This window comes from Mustelus asterias, chromosome 3, assembly GCF_964213995.1.
Source record: "Mustelus asterias chromosome 3, sMusAst1.hap1.1, whole genome shotgun sequence".
NCBI lineage: Eukaryota > Metazoa > Chordata > Chondrichthyes > Carcharhiniformes > Triakidae > Mustelus > Mustelus asterias.
The window spans coordinates 14,604,699-14,614,384 of NC_135803.1; positions in this window are offsets into that span (position 1 = coordinate 14,604,699).

Sequence of the window (9,686 nt, forward strand, 5' to 3'; positions counted from 1 at the left end):
CATCTCCACTGAATCTCTCCCCCCTTATCTTGAAATTGTGCCGCCTTGTAGTCGACTCTGTTCCTCCCTTATGTCACAGCAAGCCATAGTATCAGCAACGGCCAGCACCAAATATGGCGCCGCTCAAATAATCACAGCTGCGTTTTCTGCTCTCTTTCAGCAAGTCAAGGCCACCCCTTTTTTTAAAGGTGTTACAATTCTCAGCTCAGAACTTGAATCAATTACCTTTGTGAATAATTACTTCACTGATATTTTAACAACAAAGGCACATATCGCAAACCGTAATTTCTTTATTTTAAACCGGGTGTCAATATTAAATGTGACGCAAATGTCTGCAATGCATCATGGTTTGCGTAAACATAAAATGCTATTTTTATTGTCTTTTAACGGCAGCCTAGGGGGTCTGAATTCAGGGAACTATCGGATGTGTACAGACACAAACCTAAAAATACCCAACTGTCATTTGCATAACCGCAGTCCATGCAAGCTGCAACTAAATTTCAGTACAGCCCTGTGATGATATTTCCCAAACTCACCTATTAAGAGTCATTCAATGCAATATTCTGTGAGCTTTAGGGACAGATTTCTGTTCAACTTCTACTCTGACAAAGATTCTACACCTGAGACTTTGTCTTCTCTTTTCAGATATCAACAGACCAACTTCCGTGTTTTCAATATTTTTGCTTTACTTTAGATTATTTTTTATTTGCAATTTTTCACATTTGAGTCATCAGCAAACCAGTAAAGCGGTCTGTAATAAGTCCTCGGAGGCAGAAGTTCCTTCACTAAAGTCCTTTTATTTACAAGTCTGACAGCAGCATACAGCGTGCTTCCAGTTAGCAGTCTATACCAGGAGTCCCAGAGGAACTGACACTCCTGGTTAAATACAAAGCAAGAGGCTCCCTTATTGGCCCTTCAATTTGGCCCTTAATTAGGGAGTTCATATTCTAACAGGCCCACCTCAATTGCCTGATTAAAGTTGTTACAAGGGCAGAAAGTAAAATGGCTACCTTTGTTTCTGTATTTTACTTTTGAAGTGTATAGGGCGGCACGGTGGCACAGTGGTTAGCACTGCTGCCTCACAGCACCGGGGACCCGGGTTCCATTCCCAGCTTGGGTGACTGTCTTTCCGAAGTCTGCGCGTTCTCCCCGTATCTATGTGGGTTTCCTCCAGGTGCTCCGGTTCCCTCCCACAGTCCAAAAGATGTGCTGGTTAGGTGCATTGGCCATGCTAAATTCTCACTCAGTGTACCCAAACAGGCGCCAAAGTGTGGCGACTAGGGGATTTTCACAGTAACTTCATTGCAGTGTTAATGTAAGCCTACTTGTTAGACCAATAAAAAAATATATAAAAGCTCTTCACACATGGCCAGAGGGATACTGACAGGCTGGGCGCAGTGGAATGACGTCACTGGCATTCTGTGCACGCATGGTCAGAACGCACAGACAGACCGGCTATCTTGCATTGGCAGGAGTTGCCATGTTCTTCATGAAGTTAGCATTGATTTCACCTCAGCAGACTCTGCAAATATTCAGCATTAGCACAATAAGACCACTATTGTAGATCGGATTGTGCCCTTAGCTCCATTTTCCTGCCTGTCCCCCCATAATCCTTGACTCCCCTGTCAGGCAAAATTCTGTCTGACTCGGCCTTGGTTGGCCCAGCCTCCGCTGCTCTCAGTGGAAGAGAATTTCACACTAACTCTGAGGGAAGAAATTCCTCCTCATCACCTCCTCGGAAGCGAGATCCCTTAATTTTAAGTCGAGCCTCCTCATCCTCGCTTTCCCCACAAGAGGAAACACGGGGCTGGATTTGACATCTTTCAGTGGGATGAGGGAGGTGAATTGTTGGGTTGCCAACTCTGACTGGACACATTCGAGGAGGCGTTGGTGGAGGAGATGTCACAGAAGCCAGTGGCCTGTTGCGAGTGGGCTCAAAGGGAACACGAGAGAGGTAAACAAGCCAATTATAAGTAGGCAAACGGGACAAGTTTACAGTGAGGGTGAGTAATGATTAAAGTTTAGAGCAGAAAAAAGCTTCAGTCACGCTTAAGGGATTTGATGCAATATCTGATGCCATGGTTTCAAACAGGGATATTAAAAGCTGCTAAAACCGAGGAGAAAATAATTTATTTTCTCTCTGCACCTTTGTGTGTTTAATGAGATGAAGTGATCCAAAACCCCCACCTCGCACTCATCGCACTCACTGCTCGTGCCCGATCCCTCAATTAAATTAAAACCTCGTTGAAGCTAAAATCGCAGCCAATCAGAGTCTTGCTGGCTCTCAGACAGCTGTGTTTTTTAATTGGTGATTTGGGCCGGAGTTCTCCGGCCATTCACGCCGGCGGGATTCTCCGGTCTCACCGGCAGCGCACTCCCGCCCATTGGTTTCCCGCCGGCGCGGGGTGATGTCACTGGGAATTCCATTCAGAGAATTCCGCTCCTCGCAAACAACGCGCCAACTCCCACTGACGGGAAACGCGCGGCTGGAAGGCCAGAGAATCTCGCCCTTGGTTTTTTTTGATTGGGTGGCACTGCATCGGTATGATGTCACAGCGTGGCAATACCTCATTTTTTTATTTATTTGCGAGACATGGGCATCGCTGGCTGGGCCAGCATTTATTGCCCATCCCTAGTTGCTCTTGTTCAGAGGGCAGTTGAGAGTCAACCACATTGATGTGGCTCTGGAGTCACATGCAGGCCAGACCAGGTAAGGACGGCAGATTTCCTTCCCTGAAGGACATTCGTGAACCAGATGGGTTTTTCCGACAATCGGCAATGGTTTCATGGTCATCAGTAGATTCTTAATTCCAGATTTTTTTTATTGAATTCAAATTCCGCCAGCTGCCAAGGAGAGATTCGAACCCAGGTCCTCAGAACATTAGCTGAGTTTCTGAATTAATAGTCTGGCGATAACACCAATTCCTCCATCACCTCCTCCTCCTTCGGGTTGATGTAGCTTCACAGCTACTGAAATACCCATTAAGTTAGGATTTTTTTCTAAGAGTACATATGAGATACCAAGCTTAAAGTGAAAATATTTTGATGGACTGCACAATTCCCCTTCAATTATGCAGAGCCTATTCCGAACACAACGTTTAATTACTTCCTTTATAAAGAAAGTAAAACATCACAACATGGAATAGGAGCAGAAGTAGATCATTGCTGATCTTAGGCTTCAACTTCCCTTCCTCGCCTGCTCTCCATAACCTTTGATTACCGGAAACACCAAAAATCTGTCTATCCCAGGCTTAAATATATTTAGTGATGGTGTATCCACATCAGAACAGTGGGAGTCATGTGGAAAGGAAATAGAGAGAGTACAGGGCCAACATGTTTCCATAAAGGCCAAAGGTGGAACCAACAAGACAGAGAACCGTAGATGTCAAGAGACATACAGGATTGGATCACGAGAAAAGGGAGGCTTATGGCAGATTCTGGGGGCTCAAAACAGTGGAAGCGCTAGAGGAGTACAGAAAGTGCAGGGGAGTACTTAAAAAAGAAATTAGGAGAATGAAGAGAGGGCATGAAAAAACATTGGCGGGCAAAATAAAAGAAAATCCTAGGGGTGTTTTATAAATATAGTAAGAGCAAGAGGGTAACCAGGGAAAGAGTAAGCCCCATTAGGGATCAAAGTGCGTGTGGAGCCGGAAGACATCGGTGAAGTTTTAAATGAGTTTTTTATATGTGCTCACAATGGAGAAATCAAATAGTGGTATCAGAATCATGGAAGAGTCTGTGATATAACTGAACAAATTAGCATTGAGAGGGAGGGGTTATTAGCAGTTTTAGTGAGCTTAATAATGGATAAATCTCCAGGTCCAGATGAATTGTGCCCCAGGCTGCTGTGGGGGGCAAGGGGCTCTGACAATAATTTTCAAATCCTCTCTGGTCACAGAAAGATGCCAGAGGACTGGAGGACAGCTACTGTGGTTCCATTATTCAAAAAAGGAGGTAGAGAAAAAATAATAGATAATAACCGGCCTATGAGCCTAACTTCGGTGGTAGTGAAACTATTGGAAAAAAATTCTGAGGGACAGTATTGATCTCCATTTGGAGAGACAAGGATTAATCAAGGATAGCCAGCATGGCTTTGTCAGGGGGAGATTGTGACTAAAAAATATGATTGAATTTTTCGAGGAGGTGTCTAGTTGTGTAGATGGGGGCTGTGCAGTTTATGTAGTCTACATGGACTTCAGTAAGCAAGGTCCCGCATGGGAGACTGGTCCAAAATGTAGGGGCCCATGGGGTCCAGGGCAGTTGCAGCGTACATTAATGATCTAGATATGAAAGTAGGAGATTGAGGGTTACAGGTTAGCAAGGAATGAGCTGAAAAAGGGGCTTAGGAGAGCTAGGAGGGGACACGAGAAGTCCTTGGCGGATCGGATCAAGGAAAACCCCAAGGCTTTTTACTCTTATGTGAGGAATAAAAGAATGACCAGGGTGAGGTTAGGGCCGGTCAAGGACAGTAGTGGGAACTTGTGTATGGAGTCAGTAGAGATAGGCGAGGTGATGAATGAATACTTTTCTTCAGTGTTCACCAAGGAGAGGGGCCATGTTTTTCAGGAAGAGAAGGTGTTACAGGCTAATAGGCTGGAGGAAATAGATGCTCGGAGGGAGGATGTCCTGGCAGTTTTGAATAAACTGAAGGTCGATAAGTCCCCTGGGCCTGATGAAATGTATCCCAGGATTCTTTGGGAGGCAAGGGATGAGATTGCAGAGCCTTTGGCTTTGATCTTTGGGTCCTCGCTGTCCACGGGGATGGTGCCAGAAGACTGGAGAATGGCGAATGTTGTTCCTCTGTTTAAGAAAGGGAATAGAAATGACCCTGGTAATTATAGACCGGTTAGTCTTACTTCGGTGGTTGGTAAATTGATGGAAAAGGTCCTTAGAGATGGGATTTACGACCATTTAGAAAGATGCGGATTAATCCGGGATAGTCAGCATGGATTCGTGAAGGGCAAGTCGTGCCTCACAAATTTGATAGAATTTTTTGAGGAGGTAACTAAGTGTGTTGATGAAGGTAGGGCAGTTGATGTCATATACATGGATTTTAGCAAGGCGTTTGATAAGGTCCCCCATGGTCGGCTTATGATGAAAGTGAGGAGGTGTGGGATAGAGGGAAAGTTGGCCGATTGGATAGGTAACTGGCTGTCTGATCGAAGACAGAGGGTGGTGGTGGATGGAAAATTTTCGGATTGGAGGCAGGTTGCTAGCGGAGTGCCGCAGGGATCAGTGTTTGGTCCTCTGCTCTTTGTGATTTTTATTAATGACTTAGAGGAGGGGGCTGAAGGGTGGATCAGTAAATTTGCTGATGACACCAAGATTGGTGGAGTAGTGGATGAGGTGGAGGGCTGTTGTAGGCTGCAAAGAGACATAGATAGGATGCAAAGCTGGGCTGAAAAATGGCAAATGGAGTTTAACCCTGATAAATGTGAGGTGATTCATTTTGGTAGGACTAATTTAAATGTGGATTACAGGGTCAAAGGTAGGGTTCTGAAGACTGTGGAGGAACAGAGAGATCTTGGGGTTCATATCCACAGATCTCTAAAGGTTGTCACTCAAGTGGATAGAACTGTGAAGAAGGCCTATAGTGTGTTAGCTTTTATTAACAGGGGGTTGGAGTTTAAGAGCCGTGGGGTTATGTTGCAACTGCACAGGACCTTGGTGAGACCACATTTGGAATATTGTGTGCTGTTCTGGTCACCTCACTATAAGAAGGATGTGGAAGTGCTGGAAAGAGTGCAGAGGAGATTTACCAGGATGCTGCCTGGTTTGGAGGGTAGGTCTTATGAGGAAAGGTTGAGGGAGCTAGGGCTGTTCTCTCTGGAGCGGAGGAGGCTGAGGGGAGACTTAATAGAGGTTTATAAAATGATGACGGGGATAGATAGAGTGAACATTCAAAGACTATTTCCTCGGGTGGATGGAGCTATTACAAGGGGGCATAACTATAGGGTTCATGGTGGGAGATACAGGAAGGATATCAGAGGTAGGTTCTTTACGCAGCGAGTGGTTGGGGTGTGGAATGGACTGCCTGCAGTGATAGTGGAGTCAGACACTTTAGGAACATTTAAGCGGTTATTGGATAGGCACATGGAGCACACCAGGATGATAGGGAGTGGGATAGCTTGATCTTGGTTTCAGATGAAGCTCGGCACAACATCGTGGGCCGAAGGGCCTGTTCTGTGCTGTACTGTTCTATGTTCTATATGATCACTAAGTTTGCATATGGGATACTTGGCTTTATTGGCTGAGGCATAGAATATAAGAATATGGGAGTTATGATGGAGCTGTATAAAATGCTCGTTAGACCACAGTCCAAGTGTTGTGTGCAGTTCTGGTCACCACATTATGGGAAGAATGATTTACACTAGAGAGGGTGCAGAGGAGATTCACCAGGATGTTGCCAGGGCTGGAGCAGTTCAGCTATGAAGAGACACTGGCTAAGCTGGGATTGTTTTCCTTGGAGCAGAGAAGCCTGAGGGGGACATGATTGAGATGTACAAAATGATTAGAGACATAGATCGGGTAGATAGGAAAAAACTTTAGTAGAGAGGACAATAAACAGGGTGAAGAGATTTAAGGTAAGGGGCAGGAGATTTAGAGGGGATTTGAGGAAAAACATTTTCATTCAGAGGTGGTGGGAATCTGGAACTCACAGCCTGAAATGGTGCTAGAGGCGGGAACCCTCACAATATTTAAGAAACATTTAGATGAGCACTTGAAATGCCATCACGTCCATGGCTTTGGACCAAGTGTTGGAAAATGGAATTAGAATAGATAGGTGCTTGATGAGCACCATAGACATGATGGGCCGAAGGTCCTCTTTTTGTGCTGTAAAGTTCTATGGCCGGGATTCTCCGGCCTCCCAGCTATGTGTTTCCCACTGGCGGGAGGTGGCATATTGTTTGCTAGCAGCAGGATTCTCTGGTCCCGCCACTGTCAATGGGAATTCCCATTTCCCACTTGACGTCACTTGCGGGAAACCCACGGGCGATTGGAGGGTGGGTGGGGTTGGGGGGGGGGGGGGCGGATGTGTTGAGCTGCCATTGGGACCAGAGAATCCCGCCGGTGTGAATGGCTGGAAAATTCCGGCCTATGACTCTACGCCTCTGGGGTGGAGAGTTCCAAAGATACACAACTCTTTGAATTAAGTATTATCTCCTCACCTCAGTGCTATATTACATTTCCTCACCACACAGGTAATAAACAGTGGCGCATATGCAGCAGGATATTTCACAAATAAGCCAGACACATTGCTTTATCTGACTTTAAATAACATTCATTATTAGCACTGGCATTTCCTACCATCCGACAGCAGTATGAGTGACACACAGGAATATTGCAGCATCAGAGTAAGCATTAAAATGTGCAATCAGACATAGTCTGCATGGCACAAGTTTGAGAGGCTTACTTATTTCCTTGGCTGTGGCTGTTTATCATTCGACTGTAAAGCTTCATTCATCAAACATGACAGCTCACACTTCACTGAGAGGCGAGTGGACACTCCATTAATTACTCGCCCGTGGGAGTGATACTTAGCCATGCAAGATCGATGATTTTATGCTTCTCTTTTTCTGAGCTCTGCCCATGTCTCGCTCCTTCTCAATCATCTAATTTCAGGCAAACACCAGCAGTTCAAGAGACCACGTGAACGGTGCACAGAAACACTTTATCAGTTCACCCTCCTTTGGGATTTAGGTTTGCTTCTGTTTTAGATCAATGGAGTGAAAGTCACATCTCTCTCTCTCTCTGCTGGGGCAGGGTAAGAACCCTAGTTGAAATGAAGATTGGTACGCAGCACACTTAGGCCGGAATTTTACCGGCACGCCCGCGGGAGGTTCGGAGAACGGCATTCTCCATTAACCTTGGGCGGAATCGTACAAATCTCAAAAAGGGCGGACATGCCAGTAAAATTCCGCCCTTAGTGTGGCAGTTAGGATGATATACTCTTTCAGGGAGCCACAGAATGAATGGTTGGACAATCAGTCTCAGGAAAACACAGTTTGCTTCTTCATTGTGGCTCACCTTCACTTATTTACTCTGTGTTCCCCCTGATCCTTGGAGTGTGGGAGGAAACCGGAGCACGCAGACACAGGGAGAATGTGCAAACTCCACACAGACAGTCACCTAAGCTGGGAATTGAACTCAGGTCCCTGGCGGCATGGTGGCACAATGGCTCGCACTGCTGTCTCACAACACCAGGGAGCTGGGTTCGATTCCCAGCTTGGGTCACTATCTATTTGGAGGCTATATGTTCCCCTTGTGTCTGCGTGGGTTTCCTCCGGGTGCTCCGGTTTCCTCCCACAGTCCAAAGGACATGCTGGTCAGTTGCATTGGCCATGCTAAATTCTCCCTCAGTGTACCCGAACAGGCGCCGGAGTGTGGCGACGAGGGGATTTTCACAGTAACTTCATTGCAGTATTAATGTAAGCCTACTTGTGACTCTAATAAATAAACTAAAGTAAAAAAAAAACTGGCGCTATGAGGCAGCAGTGCTAACCACTGTGCCACCATGCTACCCACTCTCTCTGACACCTGGGCACCATGGCTGTGGGTATCATCTACAGGTTCTCAGCCAACATTTGTGGGCAGCACTTGCCAAATCCATGACCTCCACCATTATTTCATTAAGACTCGGGAGAGGTTGCTTTCCATTGCTTTGGTTCTGAAATGGACTAAGCCGAGTGTCTGACTGGATCTCCTGCCTTGCCATTGAATCCAGCAAGAGGAGGAGGCCATTCGACTTATGCAGGCTCCTTCAAAGATCCATAGCCACTCAGTCCCATTCCTTTCCCTGGGAGAGCTGCCGATTTGCGGCTTTACAAGTACATCACCAAATTCCCTTTGCAATGTTACTATTAAATCTGCTTCCACGGTCTTTCCAAGCAGTGCACTGCAGAACACCGCAAGTGGCTGGGAAACACTGGGAACTCTGCTTTCGGGTCACAATGTCAGGGGTTCCCTTTGCAATTCCCCCCAGCCCCCATATATTTTTAAGATGCTTCAGCTTGAAACTGATAGTGTTTCAGTTTTCCTTCTTTAGAAGCTCATTCACTCTCAATCTGCTCTGAACATGTGCATCTCTGGGCAACTTTTAAGCGTTGTGTGAAATTGACTTGAAATTCAGTGGCTGAAAATCATAATTCCAGGTGTGGAGTTCAACCCAGGTTCAATTCTGGCCTGGATAACTGTCTGTGCAGAGACTGCACATTTTCCCCGTGTCTGCGTGGGTTTCCTCCGGGTGCTCCGATTTCCTCACACACTCCAAAGATGTGCTGCTAAGGTGGATTGGCCATGTTAAATTGCCCCTTAGTGTCTCAAGATGTATAAGTTCAATGAATTAGCCATAAGGAATGTGTGGAGTTACGGGACTAGAGCGGTGGAAAGGGCCTGGGTAAGATGCTCTGTCAGAGAGTCGGTGCAGACTTGATGGGCTGAATGGCCTCTCTTCTGCACTGCAGGGATTCTATGATAGTATTTGAAATGAGTGGCGTTATTTCGGCATTTGACAAGGTCCCGCATAGGAGACTGCTCAAGAAGGTAAGAGTCCATGGGATCGAGGCCAATTTGGCAAATTGGATCCAAAATTGGCTGAGAGATAGGAGCAGAGGGTGATGGTTGAATGTCGTTTTTGTAACTGGCAGGCTGTGACCGGTGGTGTACCACAGGGATCAATACTGGGT